The sequence below is a fragment of the Lygodium microphyllum genome, chromosome 1, assembly GCF_053477565.2.
Source record: "Lygodium microphyllum isolate KBCC chromosome 1, Lygodium_microphyllum_v1.1.10, whole genome shotgun sequence".
Lineage (NCBI taxonomy): Eukaryota > Viridiplantae > Streptophyta > Polypodiopsida > Schizaeales > Lygodiaceae > Lygodium > Lygodium microphyllum.
In genome coordinates this window covers 52,566,052-52,584,970 of record NC_141135.1, presented here as the reverse complement: position 1 = coordinate 52,584,970, position 18,919 = coordinate 52,566,052, and the positions used below count along the sequence as shown (strand labels likewise).

The following is an 18,919-nucleotide window of genomic DNA, read 5'->3' as shown; positions in this document are numbered from 1 at the left end:
AACCTATCTTAGATGCTTAGGACAAAGGGATTGCTTTGGCTCTTTTCTTTCTGTTCTTCTAATTCTTTTTACCTATGGATACCTAGCCCAACTCTGAATCCTGTGTTAAGAGCTCTACTATAAATGCCTTCTAGAAGGGAATAGTGATGTACACAATCATTCCCATCATTGCATTAAGAAACTCCACCTGAAAAGGGATTGTTAACACAAGGGTAGGAGTTTTCATTCTCAATCATGCAATTCTATAGGCTTGGGATAATCCACCCATAGAGGTTGTATGTATTAATGTTACATTGGGCAATGAACCTAAGGTTAGGCCATTTGGTATATTAAAGGATTGGCCTATTAAAATCATACGAATTTGGTTCTCAATGAGCTTCATTGTCATGAAGGGAGTGGACTAATGTATTCTACTTGGTCAACCTTAGATGTGAGTTGCATGAGTAATCTAGGATCATGGTAACGGGTTAATGTTCTTTGTAAATTGTGTAGAAATAGTTAGGATTTTGATGGACACATGAAAGACCTCACTAGTCAACCTAGATGTTGTCTTTGCCTTACTACAGGATGATACTAAAGCCATACCAAATTATGGCTTACTCATGAAATACATCCCTTGTCCGAGCGACGAGCGAGTCTGGATGCATTTCATGCTATCATTGACTTGCTAGTGTTGGATGATGAGGGTGACTATAGGAGGGCAACCAATAAAGCAAACAATACGCAATGACAAAAGGAGGTGATAAAAACACAAGGCAAAGATCTACCATCAATCTTGATTTATATGTTCACAAGAAGCATAAACAAAGCTTGTGGCATGACCTACCATGTGCCTACAAACAAAATGGAGCTTATTAAGATTCTAGAACTTTTGAAACACAAATTGTGAAATAACCGTGGTGCAAATCTTAAACTATAGGAGCTCTTGGAAGCTTAGTAATAGAAATTGACACATGGAGGGGGCTGCTTCTCCATGTATAATCAAAGGTTGCTACTAGTTGCATATCTCTTCAGCATTGAGAGCCCTCCATTATTTTTATAAAATATCTTCATAAAAGCTCCAATAAATTTGTCATATCAATAAATAATTACAAATGGTTGTGTGCATGCCATAGGCTAACTGATGGTGCATCTTATTAAATAAATACTAAATAATGAAGTATTCTTTGGATGAAATTACGCTTGTCATGCATATCCAATTTATCATATTTGCTCTACCATCAACTATCACAAATTTAGAAAATTATTGTTAGTCAAATAAGTAATTGAATCAAAACATTTAGCCATAAATTATCAATAATCAAAATTCCATTAAATATCAAAACATGTAGACATTAATACTTGTGATGTGGATGTAGTGGCATCACCAATAGACGGATTCAGGTGTGTTTATACCTTCAAATTTCACACCCATCGACCTTTCGCTTAAGAGAAAATGTATCCACTCTTAAGAACGTGCCCCGTAGCTGAAAGAGAACCATTTAAGGCGCTCATCCCTTCAACATGCACACAAGGGAGAACCATTTAAGGCACTCATTCCCTCGCATATAGGTGCCTCCTGGCAACATATTTGACTAATATATTGCTTCAACTACCATTTAATTAGTTTCTATTAAATTAAGTATGACTAAGTAAAACTATTAAGCATTCTTTTTTATTGCCTAGGTTGGAAAAGAGGGTGAGAATAATGAGGTCACAAGTTGAAACGTCCAAGCAACCAACCATTTTGCAATTTAAACTTTGAATTTTTTAATGAGATCACAAGTAGAATATCCACATTCAATATAGACACAACAAGGCTAGGGTCTAGTGGCTAGGTCTTAGAACTGTCTAAGTTTGAGAACTCTTAAGAATCCTTTGCTTATTAAAGCAAGGGTTTAACCTTCATATAAGTTCTCGTTATTAGAGTGATGAGAAAAGCATGAATGCATAAACACAAATGCGCAACATTAAAAAATCCACTAGTGTGCAACCGAAGTAAATATAATCTATTTTTATGTCCAAGTACAAGGACCTCACAAGGATAGCTTGTAATTAGCTATAGATATATTATTGGTGCCACAAGGGACTAGGGTACATATTGATTGCTACAACTTGTGAATGGTTGCCTGATTGGAGAAATTAGTGAGTGGCGATCTGGTCTTTTGAGTGTGGACAACATATGGGATGATTAAATGGAATCTATGATTGTCTAGTTGACTTAAATCCCTCCCTACCAACTTGCCATTGAGAGAGATCTACCCAAACATTTCCACTTTCATAAGAACAGCTGGCATCTAAAGCAATCCACACCACTCACAACAAATGAGGATCAATCCAAAGATTTCCTGTCTCTTCAACAAACATCCAAGGAGCTTTGGAATTAAGGTCGAATTAGGATACATTGTGATAATAAAACCGTGGAAAGGAAGATACATGGGATACTAATATCAAAGGTTGTAATGTGAGGTTCCGTTTCCAATTAATAATTTCTTCAAGCAAGTGGTATGGAGTTGGAGTTTTCTAGGACCTCCAATATGGCACTATATGTCATGTGTAGAGAGCTACAAAAAGTGAACGAGAGTTATGCATTCTCATTTCATCTTATTATTTAGGATAGCTTCATTAATTTCTTAAATCAAAACTTTTATTCAAGGTTGGCGTAATAAAGGAAAGTTTTTTAGCAAGTCTCAATTTCTCTTCGCCCTTTGTTTAGGTTTGTGTTGAGTCAAAGTCGTATTAGAATAATGAAATTACCTTAACATGAAGACACCCTTTTCCTTGACTTGAGCATCAGGAAGGCAATCCATATAATCACCAATTATCCAAGGGTCCTGTTTAGTCAAGCAGCACAATTCAAGAGAGACTCTCGAGTTATGTAAGAGGAGGGGGAGAGAGAGACACAGACAGACAGGCACGGACATTAGGTTCCTCTCACCATTAGGACTTTCATAGCTTCTGCTATGGTTCTTAGCTGCTGGCAGCAGCAATTTTGCTGCCTCTTTGCCTCCATACTGCATCATCATTATCATCAGATCCATATTATTAAGGCCTCCTCATCAGGCAACCCCTCCGCTTACAACATCCCCTTGGGCTCCACCCTCCACATGAACGAATCCTGGCTCTCTTCTCCAAATGGCACTTTCTCTGCAGGCTTGCTGTGAATCGGACCTCGCGGCTACGGCCTTGCCATATGGTACTCAGATCTGCTCCTGCAACCTGCTGAGGCATACTACAACCAGCTCTACACCATTGATTGGGTGGCCAACAGAGACAGCCCCGTGAATGATCAAGGTTGCAGTGTCTCCCTTTCCAACGATGGCAGCCTCATGCTTGCTGACTCCAAAGGAAATATCTTCTGGAGCAGCAATTCAAGCTCCAATGGTGTCCAAGGGGGCTTCTTCAGTGACAGGCAACTTGGCCCTGCTCAAAGGTCCTCTTGGAGGTACTGACCTCCCTGTTTGGCAAAGCTTCAGCTACCCAACAGATACCCTCCTTCCTAATCAGGACTTCCTAGGAAGCTCCAAACTCATATCATGCAAAAGCCGGTATGATTTCACCTCGGGTCGCTACATTCTCTCCATTACTGCCACCCTCCTGGCCCTCTCTTCTCTCAACACAAGCCAAACTTACTGGACTCAGGCGAACACAGCCCATTTCAAGCTTGAGGTTACTGGCACTGTGGAGCTGAATGATGAACTGGACAACCTGTTGTATTTGAATGCATCCAATCCTGCACGGACTTGGGCGAGGCTCAAATTGGACGACGATGGCAATGTCAGGACATACAAATGGATCAATGGCACATGGGCTACTGTGTGGAGGGCAATGATACTGGTATGCAATGTGAATGGGCTGTGTGGCCCTTTTGGCATATGCACATACTGGCCCAACTTATCATGCACATGCCCACCTGGCTTTCACATGACAGACCCAGGGGATTGGTCTCAGGGATGCACAAGAAACATACCTCTTCAGTGTGATTCAGCATCATCATTGTCATCATCAAAGTATGTGAGAGTGCTGAAATCTGATTTCTATAGCAATGACCTTCATTGGGAACCAACATCACAGAAGAAGCCTGCACAAGCCTGTGCTTAAGTGACTGCACATGCCTAGCAGCTGCATACCAGCAAGGCCGCGCGTCCTGTTTCCGCAAAGGGAACGGCCAGATAGGTCCTGCTGCATACATTCTCAATGGTTATCAAGTTCACTTTGGCCCCAACACAGTCTACCTCAAAGTATCCATCAATGACAGTTCTGCGACAAACACCTCTGACACCACGCCGTACCTGCGTGGAACGAGCCTATCCTGCCAAGCAAACGGAATTCTGCCCACCCCTGCAACATCCACAGCCGCTTCTGCAGCATCAAGCAGACGCAACGCCAGCAGGTGGAGGCTGCAGATCGGTGTGGCGGTGGCGGTGGTGGTGACGCTGGCCGAATTGGCATGCTTCGCGGTGGCATGGGGGTTTCTGCACAGGACCTATGCAGGGGATGGGGAGGACATGATGGGGGGGACGCCGACGAGGTAAACGTACGAAGAGATGGAGGCGGCGACGGCAGGGTTCAGCAGGAGGCTGGGGGAGGGGACCTATGGGGTTGTGTACAGAGGGGTGCTGCCTGATGGGAGGGAGGTGGCCGTGAAGAGGCTCAAGGCAGAAGCCCTCAGGAAGGCAGGGGGAGAAGGAATTCAGGGCAGAGGTGGGCATCATAGGGAAGAATCATCACAGGAACCTGGTGGCCCTCCTGGGTTTCTGTGCGGAAGGGGCAAACCACAGGATGCTTGTGTATGAGTTCGTGCCCCATGTATCCTTGGACACAGGCTCTCGTTCTTTGATGGGCATGCCTCCCATTCACTTTCATCACATTATTATTTTGATCATGCTGCATCTGACCATGAGGTGGCACCCGCGGCCGCACGACAAGTGGCACCTCGCCCCTTCTCGCACTTGCAAAGTGATCAGGCACACCCACCTCCCCTCTCCTAGGCTGCCCGCCTTGAGATTGCCTTGGGTGCTGCCCGTGCCATCACCTACCTCCATCAGGAATGCCAAGACCATGCCCTCCACTTTGACATCAAGCCACCCAACATCCTCATTGATGCTAACCTCCAGGTTTGTGTTAATGGAAAACATTCTTTGTTGGTAGTTTTTAAAGGAATTCGGTATCAATTTACAATGGGTTTGCAAATGTTATAACCTTTTGAGTTTTTGGATTTTAAGTGTATTGGTAAGAGTTAAGCGTATTGGTAAGAGCTATAAGAACATCTAACTTAGAATGTTTTCTGAGAAACTTTGGACTTACATTACACTTATTTCTTAAGATTTATAAAATCTTACAATTATGAGCCTCTTCTTTCATAAATCTTTTTTTTCTTTTGCTTGGGATGTTGTAATTCATTTTAACATTACTGGTTTTTTGTGAATTGCTCCGATAGGCCAAGGTTGCCGACTTCGGCCTTGCCAAGCTCTCCGATTGTGAGCACACATTGTCCATGTCCATGGTGCGTGGCACTTGTGGTTATCTTGCACCTGAGTGGGCTGACAATACACGTCCCATCACATGCAAGGCAGATGTTTATAGCTTCGGGGTAGTCTTGCTTGAGTTGGTAAGTCGATGAAGGAATTATGGCTTCTCATCTGGGGCCATGGACGAGAATGAATGGGATCTCGCCCATTGGGCATGGAGCCTCATGCAAAGGGCTTCCCTCCTAGAGATAGTTGACCCCAAGCTCCTTGAGGCATCATCCACCCTAGGTGAGAACACTCAAGGGCTATAAGATATTGCTCATGGAGCCCCAAATGTGTGCGAGATAGAGAAGGTAATCAACATTGCATTTTGGTGCCTTCAAGTTGATGTGGAAATACGCCCATCCATCGCAAAAGTGGTCCACATGCTCCAAGGCATCCTCACAGTTCCATCGCCTCCCACACCAAACATTCTCATGTAAAGGAAGAATAGGGTAATTGTGATACTAACTAGGTGCCCCCATAAGACTCATAGTGGCCATCCCATTTTATATCACTCAAATATCATCTTTAGTGCAACTTTGAGCCATTACAAGCTCATCTCCAAAAAACTGATCTAGGGAAAGAGGCATAGAGAGTGCTTTTCTTTTGTATGAGTTTGAGTCACTTGTGTGCTTTATAAAATACCACAACATCAAGTATAGAAACTTTGTTGTATTGGACTTGAAACTTTTGCCTTGTAAACTTAGATATGCCAAATACCTAATAAGGATTGCTTGACCTACACAAATTTCAAAAAATAGCACTTGGTTAACAAGTGCTTGCTAACATGTCTCCACCATGTAAAGGCTTCCAATGATACAATTTTTTGTCTAAACATTATCATGCCAAACAAAACAAAAAAGAAAAAAGTTACATAAAGAGAGAACTCATTGTACAAAACTTTTGAACACTTTGTTTCCTCTTGAAAGCAAACTCTCATTATGGTTCCTTTAAATACAAAATAACAAATATGGTTTTTAAAAATAAAAAATAAATGTTAATATTGATTTATATTTTAAATGTGATCATAATGGTTTTTTCAAAGCATAATTAGGAAAAATTTGAGCTCACTTTTGGTTTAAGAGAGGTAATTCGAAAACCATTAAACCTAATATGGAATTTTATTTAGTTTGTCTTCTTTTTAAAAACATACACAAAGTACTCCGAAGCTCTTTAAATTTTTAATTATCTTTCATTAAAATTAGAATGGTTAGTACTCAAAATTTTATGGCTAGCATCTAAATTGATCTTGATTAAGAATGCACTCCTTGTTTATAAAAAATTGAGTCAAAAGACTACACAAAAATGCGAGCTACATTTTTGACATATTCTCATTTTTTGAAAGAAACGTCAAAAACAAACTCATAAGGAGAAAAGTACACATAAGCATGAGACGATGTTTGAATCAACACCACAAAAACATAAGAAATATGTATATCATCCCCATGTTGCACTTAACCATGATTATGAACCCTTATGTGAGAAAAGTAAATAATCTGTTTTATCTTTTTGTTTTAAAGAAATGTGAAAATCTGAATGGAATAGAAATACTGATTACGGATTTGTGGACTAACAAGAGACTACAAGGAAAAGACTCCTAAATTTTCCTTTACAAAGCTCATCATCTTACTACTATATTATTTTCGTTGTAGGTTCGGAAAGCCCCGAACCTCCAAAGGGCTTCCCGAACCTACCCCTTTTTCCAAACCCCCCTTTTTCAATCAAAACCCCCTCCATTCCCCTCTATAATCTCTCCTTTTCTCTTCCCCCTCCCTTTTTTCATTAAAACCCCCCCTCCCCTCTCTCTCACTTATAATCTCTCTTTCTTTTTCCCCTCCCCTTTTTAAATAGATTACTCCCCCCTCTCTCTCTCATTTGTAGGATCTAGGTTCTCTCTCTCTCTCTCTCTCTCTCTCTCTCTCAGTTAGATTAAACTTTTTAATTTAAACGTTTTTAATTAAACATTTTTAAAATCTTTTTTAATTTAAAGTTTTTCGAGCCTAGTTTTTCATATACTTTGAGAGGGAAATAGAAGAGAGAGAGAGAGAGAGAGAGAGAGAGAGAGAGAGAGAGAGAGAGAGAGAGAGAGAGAGAAGAAAAATGATAAAAAGAAGAAGACGGAGAAAGGTGGGGGCGAAAGAGGAAAGAGAATGGTCTTTTTTCATTAAACATTTTTCTTCTCCCCCTCTCTCCCTCTCTCTCATGTGTAGGGCCTAGGTTTTCTCTCTCTTTCTCTCTCTCTCTCTCTTAGATTAAACTTTTTAATTTGAAAATTTTTAATTAAATATTTTTAAAAGATTTTTTAATTTAAAGTTTTTAAGATATAAAATTTCACACACATTGAGAGGGAGATAGAAGAAGAAGAAGAAGAAGGAGAAGGAGAAGGATAAAGAAGAAGAAGAAGAAGAAGAAGAAGAAGAAGAAAGAGAAAAAGACGGAGAGAGGGGAGAAAGAGAAAAGAGAATAGTCTTTTTTAAATTAAATATTTTTAAATATTTTGTTTGACTTAGAGAGAGAGACAGAGAGGAAATATATAATTTGAAAGAGAGAGAGAGAGAAAATAGGAGGAGATAAAGGAAAAGAGAAAAATAGAGAGAGAAGAAAAAATATATAGAGAGAAAGAGAGTGAGAGAAAAAAACTTGAAAGGAAAAGAGAGAGGAAAAGAAAAATAAGGAGAGAGAGAGAGAGAGAGAGGGAGAGAGAGAAATATACAAAGAGCAAAAAAGAAAAAAGAGGAGAGGGAGAGAGAGAGGGGAAACAGAGAGAGAGAATTATAGAGAGAGGAAATATAAATTTAAGAAAGAGAGAGAGAGGAAAAGAAAAACAGAAAAGAGATTAGAGGGGGGGAGAGAGACAAAGAGAAGAAAAGAAGAGAGAGAAAAGAAGAAGAAGAAGAAGAAGAAGAAGAAGAAGAATAAGAAGAAGAGAGAGAATTATAGAGAGAGGAAAGATTAAATTTAAAAGAAAGAGAAAGGAAAAAAATTAAAGAGAGAAGAAGAAAAAAAGGAAGAAAGAGGAGAGAGAAGGAAAAGCGAGGAGAGAGGGGAGAGAGAAGAAAAGCAGTAAGAGAGAGAGAGAGAGAAGAAGAAGAAGAAGAAGAAGAAAGAGAAAAAGAGGACGAGATGGGAAAAAAGAGAAAAGACAAAAGACAAAAGTCTTTTTTAATTTAAATATTTTTTTTGAGAGAGAGAAGAAGATATATATATATAAGATAAAACTTAAAAGAGAGAGAGGGAGAGGAAGAGAAGAAAAATATAAAATTTAAAAGAGAGAGAGGGGGAGAAGAAAAAAGGAAAATTAGGAGAAAGGAGAGGAGAAGAAAAGGAGGTAGAGAGAAAGAGAGAGAGAATAAAAGGAGGTAGAGAGAAAGAGAGAGAGAATAAAAGGAGAGAGAGAGAGGTTGAGAGAGAAGAAAAAGAGAGAATATAAACATAAAGAGAGAGAATTATATATTAAAAAAATATAAAATTTACATACTTTAAGAGAGACTAAGGGGGGGCAAAAAAAAAGTGAAAGAAGAAGAAGAAGAAGAGAGAGAGAGAGAAGAAAAACAGAGAATATAAACATAAAGAGAGAGAATTATATATTGAAAAAATATAAAATTTACATACTTTAAGAGAGACTAGGGGGGGCAAAAAAAGTGAAAGAAGAAGAAGAAGAGAGAGAGAGAGAGAGAGAGAGAGAGAGAGAGAGAGAGAGAGAGAGAGAGAGAGAATAAAAAATAGAGGAGAAAGAGAAGGAAAAGAGAGGCGAGAGAGAGAAGAAAAGTGCAAAGAGAAGAAAAGGAGAGAGAGAGAGAGAGAGAGAGAGAGAGAGAGAGAGAGAGAGAGAGAGAGAGAGAGAGTTAAAAAGAGAATGAAAAGAGAGAGAAGAAGAAAAAACGGAAATGATGTAATTCTTCTAGACTCTTAGCTTTCTCTACTTCTTCGCATGACTTGTATGGCTAAAATAATTAGAAGAATCTTGATAATGTGTTTTCTTCATTCCTTGAGTTGACCATATTGACAAATTATTATATTCCTTTGTAAACCAAGGGATGTGTTTACAAATACTGTATTGTCAATGCATTAAAAAATATTAATTTAAAGTAAACAATTGAACTAAACAACTTGAAGTAGATAAAGTACCATGGAATGGATGGTGTCTTGATTTATCTAGGTACTAACCAAAACTAGACAACTTGAAGTAGACAAAGTATCATGTAATGGATAATGCATTGATTTATCTAGGTAACCTTTTAAGCTTGCTTTGCTGGTTGAAAGGCCTGATGATCATGCCATTCCCACACTTTTCTAGGTCAATTATGCCTCAGCCTTTTTTGAATGGTCTACAACTACATTATAGATACACTTGCAGCTATTTGCATCTAATGCTTTGAGTGAGTTATATTTTTGGGTGATGAGGGTTATTATTTAATTTTCACATAAATAACGATCTTGATGCTTTCACACCTCCAACACGAGGCTTTTTAAGCAAGTTTCTACCATCCTCTTTACATTTCTACCATGCGAACCAATATCCAACAAAGCCTTTTCTAGTTATTTTGATTACCATAACCTTTGTTGACATGGGCTATAATATCTATGCAAAACATATACATAAGAATAGTAGTTTCTTTAGTATTTGCATAGACCATGCACTGAGTATATATGGACTCTTCATAATAAAGTATCTAAAAATGGGCTTGAAAATTGAGTCTCTTAAGTGCTTATTAGGCACTTGTAATTATTCTTATCAAGTATGTATATATTGTAGGTGCAATACATATATGGGCTCTTTGAATTAGTACCCTTTGAAACATTGAACATTTAGTTTAGAGTTTTCAAGGTAACATGCTAAATGTTGCTCCATTTTATATTTTCTAAAGCCTTCCATATTCAAGATTATTTTGAATCTTTACTCACTAATGATCTTAGGTATACGTGTCCTATAAAAGACCCAATGTAGAAAATCAAAATTCCTAAATGCAACATACAATGCACACATATCATAAGGATGTATCACTCTTTGTTTGACACAAATAAATCTTTTGCAGAAACAAATATCTAATAAACATAATTTTTACCTCAAGATCCTAGAGCAATCATATTATTTTTAGATTGGACACCAAACCATATTTGATTGTCCTTTGTAGGATTAGGTGCCATGTTCATCAAGGGGATGCTAATTCAATCTAGCTTTCTTTCATTCATAGTTTTACATTCATCTAGATTGAACATAAATTTGAGAACATCACCACATTCTTTTGCAATTACTCTAAGTAATCAAACATAATAGGGATGTAGTAGGCCTCCAAGCGGTAAATTATATTATCATATCTATCATAGGCCGCATCTCTAGTTGATGTAGAATAAATGTCCTTGATATGTAATGGCCCTCCCAAGTCTCGTCAAACTTGTTTATTCACTTCTTTTCACATTGCAAAGCATTCATAAAGTAAACTCTTCATGAGAAAAATTGTCAGGTGATCATTCGTACGGATCTTGGTAAGCTCAATACACTTCTCCTCAAGCACCTCCCTAATGAAAATATACTTCAGCTCAATGTGCTTTGTCTTTATAGAAAAGATAGGGTTTCATGCTAACTAAATGGTGTTATAACTATCACATGCAATGTGGGCACCTTAGTTGCAATGCCGAAGTCTCCCACTAGATGAGTAAGCCATATAACTGCCATGCACATCTCAATGGTTGCAACACACTCATCCTTAATGGTAGATAAATCCATATATGGTTGCAATCAAGAGATCCAAGAGAATATGTCGTTTATGAATGTAATAATAAACCTATATTAGACCTCCTAAAGTCTAGACTACCTATACAATATCCAAGAATAGATGCGTTCTCCCTTCCAAAGTGCATGAATATAGTTCTTGTGCCATCCAAGTTCCTAATGCTTCTTTATGCTCCAACATTCTTGACAATACGATACTCTTTACTAGCTCCCAATCCTTATTGCCATGTTTTACCATATCCACTCCCACTAGATAAGCAATGTCTAGACATATAGCAACCATGGTGTACATCAAGCTACCAACTACAAACATATAAGGAACCTTATCCATTTCAACCTTATGCTCATATGGCTTGTGGTTGTCCTCTTGGCTAAGTTTTGAGTATGAAGGGACTATAACACTAATTGCCTCTCCCCTCTCCATATCAAAATGCTCCAATACCTTCCCAACGTATTCCTTTTGAGATAAATAAAGAATCCTCTTGTCTTTATCCCATATAACATGCCAAGAATGTGACTACCATTCCCCAAGCCCTTCATACCAAAGGTTTCATGCAATCTTTTGTTCAATGCATCTACATCTATGAATGATTTCCTAGCAATTAGCATGTCATCCACATAGAGAACCAAAATCATAAGATTGTTGCCAACAACAATCCTATATACAAGGAATAATCAATCTCATTTCTAGTGTATCCCTTAAACTGTATAGAGACATCAAATTTATAATACCTTCCACAACAAACCCTTTAGGTTGCTTTATATAAATATCATCATGAAAATCTCCATATAAGAAAGTTATCAGTACATCAATCTGAATAAGTTCCATATCTTCTTTGGCAAGTAATGCAAATGTGGTATGAAGGGTGGTCATCTTGACTATTGTTGAGAATATATCATCAAAGTCAATCCCCTTATCTTGCTTGAAACCCTTGACCACCAATCTTGTCTTGTACTTAGGCAATGCATGATATATCTTCAACTTGTAAATCCACTTACATGGCAGTGCCTATTTGCCCTTAGACAAAGGAACTAACTCTCAAGTAGTGTTTTACACCAATTAATCCATCTTTGACTACATAGCCTTCTTTCACTTATGATTCTCATCCCTAATCATAGCATTAGGATAATGAGAAGGTTGGCTAGAATCTGTAACCATGATATAGTCTAGAGATGGAGTGTATCTAGTGGTCTAGAAATCCTCATAGACTATAAAATTGGCTCTAACATAAATCCCACCTATCCATTCCATAAAACACGAGGCTATCCACCTATTTGTAGCACTTCGTGTTGAGATGGCAAGCTCAACATGTGTGGACATTGAGGATGAACCGCCTGGCTAAATGGGCCTGGACATCTACACTTAGCATGTGTGTAGTCGTTATATGACTCTTACATGGCCATTAACTTATCACTTATTATATCTAGTTTGTTGCGCCTACCTACTGATGGCATAGTTATAGCACTAGCTAATTAGTAAAGTTAGTTATGCACTGTTTGACTTAGTTAGTCACTTTCATTTATATTGCATCTTATCAATACTTTGTGCATATTATATTGTGTGTTTTAAAAAAACTGGTAAGAAAACATTTTGGCATCCATCTCTCTTCTTTGTGTTCTTGAGTGAGCTTTCTCTTGTGTGTATGGTGTGTGTTTGGTGCAACAACTCAAGCAAGTCCCCCCACCATATTGTTAGAAAATCAAGTGAGAGCATAAAGTTGTGTGCATAAGAGAGGGAGAAGAGAGCTCAAGTACAAGAACAAGATCTTACTCATTAAGTTGTTCAAGGTACAACTAGTACACTCTCTCTACACTTGAGAGTGACCTCCATGCTATTTATATACCTCACTGTAACAAGTAGGATACATAGGAACTAGGGGTTAGACACCCAGTCACATTGATTGAGGTATATAAGCTGTAAGAGTCCCAATTTAGGATAACCAATTATTATCAAGAACATACTCTTCACCTTCACCTTCAACTTCCATGGCTTCCTCCTCCCTTCTCCCCTCTTTTTTGTCTTTCTCTCTCCTCTTCTAATGTTTATTTCTCTCCTTTCTTCTCTGTTTCTCTCTTTCTCTCTCTTTAGCTCATTCTCCTCTCTCCTCTCATCTTCATTCATTACAAGTGGTATCACAGCTTCAAGCTTTCGTCCTTTTCTCATTTCCTCTTTCTCCATCTAGTTCCTTTTCAAATATCAAACCCTAGTTACTCAGGTCACAGGTACAAGTACAACAAGAAGGACCACATTTAGTTTTAGCTTTTTGAAGCAAGCACGAGCTATGGCTGGAGACTCAAACATATCTCAAGGTAAAATGGCTAACTTAGTAGGTCGTCACTTCTTTTCATACAAATTTTAGGGGTTCGAGGCCAAGTTTAGAGACTTAGGAGTTAGAAGAGGACAAAATCTCAATTACTTTTTTCCTCAGCTCTCCTTCTCTCTCTTGTCCTATGAGTTTCCATGGCTGCCAACCCCTAAAATCTCTAAGAAACTGGCTCAACCGCCAAGACCCTTGGACCGCTTATTTCTTCAAGCGTTCCAAGCCGAGCACTAATGGCTACCTCTCACATAGCCTACGCGCCATCCATATCTACAGGTGTAGTGAGCTTACCTCCATGCCGATCGAGCTACCTCCTCTCCCGCGCACTCCGGTAGCTCCACGATCCAAGTGCAAGCTTCAAGCAAGCTCCATCCTCAAGCTCCACGCTCCAAGCTCCATTGCTGCGCGCAAGACAAGAGAAGAGAAGAGAAGAGAAGAAGAGAGGAGAAGATGGAGAGCTTCTCCTCCCCGATCCCTCACCCTCACACACTCACTCCCTCACACTCTCACACTCCCTCTCTCAAGCACAAGCTCAAGCAAGCAAGAAGAAGAAGAAGAAGAAGAAGAAGAGGAGAGCTACTTTTGGCCACACACAAGAATGAGCTTCTCATTCACTTTTCAACTTTATATTCAAAACCCTAAATCCCTTTTGGGCGGTCATCCCCTTTTCCCCTTTTTTACATGGCCGGCCGTAGCCTAGGCCCTTTTTCTCATTGTCCTTCTATCTTCGTAGCTTCCTCTCACCGCCCATCTACATTTACAAATTGCACGAGTGAGAGCCCGGTGCTCCTTGAATTAAACCATGATGCGCTTGCTCTCTTTTACTAAAGTATTGACTTGTGCTTTTCCTGGCGCGCCTTTCTCCCTTATTTAGGACTTTTCTCCTTGTGTGCCTTTGTCTTCCGTTTCTCTTTGCCTTGGCCTTTGTCTTTGTCTTCTGCTTTAGCTTTTCCGTATTTTCCACCTTCGTTCGTTTGAGGGTTAACATTACCCCCCTCCTAGACGAGTGCCAGTCCCATGGCACTCACCGTTGTAGGTAGCAGGCGTTAGCATGCACCGAAGGCGTGGGTGGCAAGGACGTCTGTGGTTGCCATGGCAGAGTGTTGGTAGTGGTGGGGAGGAAGGTCGTTGGGGGCATGTTGGTGGTTTAAGTGGTAGGTGGTAGGGCTATTGGAGTTGGTGGTAGGGCTGTTTTTTGGGGGGTTGCATTGATGAAGTACAAGTGGCGGTTTGTTGGGGATTCTATACATGATGATTTTTGGCAGGTTTTCAGGGTGATAAGAATAGGAATTCAAAGTTGTGTTGATGAAGAGCGAACGACACCTTCGTTAGAGTCTTCAATACCTGCAATTGAGAACCTCTCATAGGTGGTTTCTCCCTAGGGGTAGTGCTAGTCTTCTTTATCGTGCACAAGACATAGTTTAACTAGTTTGGGAGACAGGTCGAACTCTAAGCAAGCTGAGAGTATTGCCCTGCACTTGAGGACCCAAACTGTGTATATATTTCGGTGCAGATATTATGTGAGTGCTCGTGCATACTTAGATATTACGTAGGTAGAAGATTGCGGGCTGGTTTCTCAGAACGACGTGTGGATGAAGCAAAGTCGTCCATGGTGGGAAGAAGTACACGTGAAGGTATATGCGACATCCTTTGCATTGTGATTGCATGACGTAACATAATAGAACATAGGGATACTGCACTATCGGTAGCTGGTAGCTATTGAACCTGTGTGATGAGGATAGTGTACTTTTCATGGCCATTCGTGTAGTGATGACCATAATTGATTGCAATGGTATTAAGGCAGAGTGCAAGAGGGAATCGTGTGAATGGGTTAGGGGGACAGGTCTAACCATAGGTGAGACATGCTCCCTAGGTATGTCTTGCCCTTGATGTGCCCTAAACTATTGTGGGTGATGCTAGGGGGCTAGGGGAGTAGGGACGGAGCCAGCCGACCAAGGTCACTGGATGCACCTAATTTGAGGACCCCTAGGTGCGGTGCTGTGATCTTGGGTGCTCCTTATCTTTTCGTTCTTTTCTTTTCTTTTCTTTTCTTTTCTTTTTGTTTTTGTTTTTTTTTGACTTGCCTGAGTACAACCATTGCAATATGTTGAGGCTATCAACTTTTCAATGGGTTGGGAAATGTCAAGCTTCGAAGGCTCAGGAAATGGATATTACAATGATGATTGTGCCCTAGCCTCGTTGTTAGATAAGCCGTTGTTGAGATGGGGAGATACACTTGAGATATTGCAAACCTCTTTGCGACATGCGATGTTGGTACGATGGAGGTAACAACCATCATGAGCTCACTATAGAGCTTGACCCAAGAAGAGAGCGTAGCCCATGACTATGCTTTGGTTCATGCGATGTGGGCACTCGCAAGGGTGATTTTTCGCATTCGGCAGCGTGGCTTTGTTGTGATTCTTTGTGAGGTTAGTGGTCTTGCGGTGACTTGGGCATTGAACACGTTTGCACGAAGACCTGTGTCATCCTGCATCCACTTGTCACTTCATGAGAGTATATGCAAGTCGCATGCATCAACAAGTACAACGAACAAATGCAATCATGTTAGGACATAACTTTTCAAAATGCTATGATGCTGATTGCAGTGCTTATTCCAGTGCTTGTTAAAGACGTGGCATATATTAACGATAAGTAAAGACAAAAAGTTATGGTAGGATGGCTTGTTAAGCTACTTGTACATCATAGGGGCTACTCGATTTGCACAAGGCGGGGTGAGTCCCGGTGGTCAGGCGACTAAGGCTCTGCTGGCGCGGGGCTCCTGTGAGGCTGGGCAGGGAAGATGTCAGTAGGGACCTGAATGGTGTAGTCTCTGGCCGCCACTGTTTCCAAGATGCTTTTGAACAATGCATCGAATTCTTCCCTGTCTCGAGCTGCCCTTTCTGCCTTTGAGCACCTAGTGCCCGAGTGTCTATTGGGGGTTTGCACAACCGGTGTTGCCACACCTTGTGTGCTTCTTTGATCTTCTTCTCCCCTGGCTTGGGGATTCTTCAGCCTATGTTCGGGGCGGTGTCGCTTGGGACCACGTTTCTTTGCATACCTTTTGAGGGTAGGCACGTAGCGCACCGACGGAGGAGCTTGTGCCGCATGTTCCCTTCGACAACGGAGAGCGTCTTTGCAAGCCAGCTACCCTTGGTGCTCCATGTCTTCCTCATAGGGGGACCTGCAAAATGCGAACCAAGGATTAGGCCTTGATACAGGATAAAACCATTCGTATGGAAGGGATTATAGTGTGGGTTATCAAGTGTATATGATGAGAAGGGGAGAGGTGAGGCATGCAGTGGTTGTATTAGAGGGATAACCCCAATGATGATGTTCGTTTGGCCTCCAGCCATTAGCAGATCTTGGCTTATGCTAAGTTGCATGGACTGGTTGTTAGGGAGTGGGGCAGGGCTCATCCTCGGAAGGATGGACCATAAAGGAAAAGGTGCATAGGAAGGGACGGTACCCTGTCCCCACCCTCAGAGATATTGGCCAGAGCTTCCTATGGTGGTGATGAGGGTTCCGTGCCCTCCACCTGGAGGCAGAAATGGTCACACAACTTCTAAATGTGTGGTGAGAGGAGGACATGAAGAGCTTAGCCTGTTGAACCCAACTCTTCTCCCTGCGCTTGACTATTATTGCTTGTGTGTGTTGATAGTGTCTAATACAGGGTCACAAAAGTCATTGTTTATTTATATACATATCCATGAATCCATGTTACTTCATGAGGATAAAAGCCAAGTGTAGAACTTTGGATTGTACTGGAGCATGGCACACGCATCTAGTACTCATGGTACCTTGCTCAATACCGATAGATATTTCGCAACATCGAGTAGCATGGGGCCTTGTCCGAGTCTATTGGCTACATGTAACTCCTCCTCAGTGAGAACCTTATCAAACAGAGAGTTGTCTTGACTAGGTTCAGCTAAGCCCGTATCCCGAATGGCAGTCAACACTCGAAGGGAAGTTGGTGCCACATAGGTTGGGTCTCTTTGAGACCGCCATTTGGCCAATCGCTCCTCTGAGATTGTCATGATCTGGGCTCCTATTTCGGCCATTGCAACGCAGTTTTCACACCAACGCTGTTCAAATTGACTTCAGCCCTCTGATAGCTGCTTTAGTTGCTCTATCTCTAACAGATTTGGTTGGCAGACACATCATTGAATGTGACAGTTAAGCGCAGTTCGTCGGCTTCAGAGATGGGTCGCATGTGTTCATACAGGAGCCTGTTATAGTGCTCGTCAAGATGTTCTTGCTCCTCCCAAGATAAGGAATGGCAAGTATTCTTCGAGCTGCTCTTTAGGGAACACGTGCATGTCTGCTAGGACATAGACACGTGCGAACACTTTGAGCTTAGCATCCAACTCAGTTAAGCACTCTGTGACACTTCTATGTTCAATGAGGGCTTGCTCGGTTGCTATCTCATGGAAGGTTCTAGGAGTTTGCCTGGGCTTTAGCATAGCTGGGGGCTCAGGCCTAGACGAGCAAGTTTGGCCAATGCTAGGATTTCTTATACTCTTGGGGTTTTCATATTTCTCCTGAGGCTTTGTCATTGCATCATGGTTCTCCTTGGATGTGATTGGTATAAATTTGTCACCCTGTTGTGACAACGTTGTATCCACTCTTGATCGGTCAATGCGAGTTCTATTGTCGGTGGATTGAGTGTTGCAAGCAGTTGTTGATGGTAACGACTGCCTTGCTTTTTCAGAGCACACGGATGTGTTTGAGGTTTCATTGCTATTAGGAGGGGCATTAACTGGTTCAGTGGTTGATGGACTTGATGCTTTATTCCTTAGCTCTCCAGCGCTTTTCGCCTTAATGTTCTTGGGGTCCACAACCACCTGCAACAACTACTGTTGTTTTCGTTGTTTTCTCCTCTTTTTCTTGGTCGGTGAAGGTGTATCTCTCAATGACTCAGGACGCTGGACTAGTTCAACCATTGATGGGCTTGGTTGGGCCTCAGCATTCTCTTTCTCTAGTGTGTCCTTATGGGACATAGCCGTGGCCTGCTGAATGGCCTCGCCAGGTTGTGAGGGTACAACTGTCTCCCTTTTAGGAGAGTCTAGCTCTTCAGCCAATTCCCTTGTGTTTAACTCCTCCAACCTAGGCTTTAGGCACTTTGGAAGTGCTGGAGTTGTCAAGGAAGTTGGTTGTGACACCTCCTTCACAAGTAAACTGCTAAGGACACATTCCGTAAGGGGCATTGTCACAGCCAATGGCTGTGACTGCTGTGATCCCTGATTGGAAGTAGTAGCGGCTAGTCCAGTGGGCTGGCTACTCTTGGTGGATTGCGGTGTCAAGTCCCTAGGGTGATCAGAAGTGGTCGCGTCTTTTGTTGCCCTTTGAGCATTCATCTATGTAGATCGAGCATG

The 18,919-nt window shown here is 41.0% G+C and overlaps 1 long non-coding RNA gene and 1 pseudogene across 2 annotated transcripts; one reads left to right on the top strand and one right to left on the bottom strand.

The window, feature by feature from the left end:
- Nucleotides 1-2,041: 2,041 nt before the first annotated feature.
- LOC148041112 (uncharacterized) lies at nt 2,042-3,174 on the bottom strand. The gene is made up of 3 exons (XR_015690725.1): nt 2,918-3,174; nt 2,737-2,813; nt 2,042-2,543 (listed from the first exon to the last, which is right to left on the bottom strand). It is a non-coding gene; the product is annotated as an uncharacterized LOC148041112 (long non-coding RNA).
- A 90-nt stretch (nt 3,175-3,264) lies between these two features.
- LOC148041111 (putative receptor protein kinase ZmPK1) lies at nt 3,265-6,333 on the top strand (annotated as a pseudogene). Its single transcript, XR_015690537.1, has 3 exons — nt 3,265-5,096; nt 5,420-5,669; nt 5,763-6,333. The product of XR_015690537.1 is annotated as a putative receptor protein kinase ZmPK1 (transcript).
- Nucleotides 6,334-18,919: the final 12,586 nt, after the last annotated feature.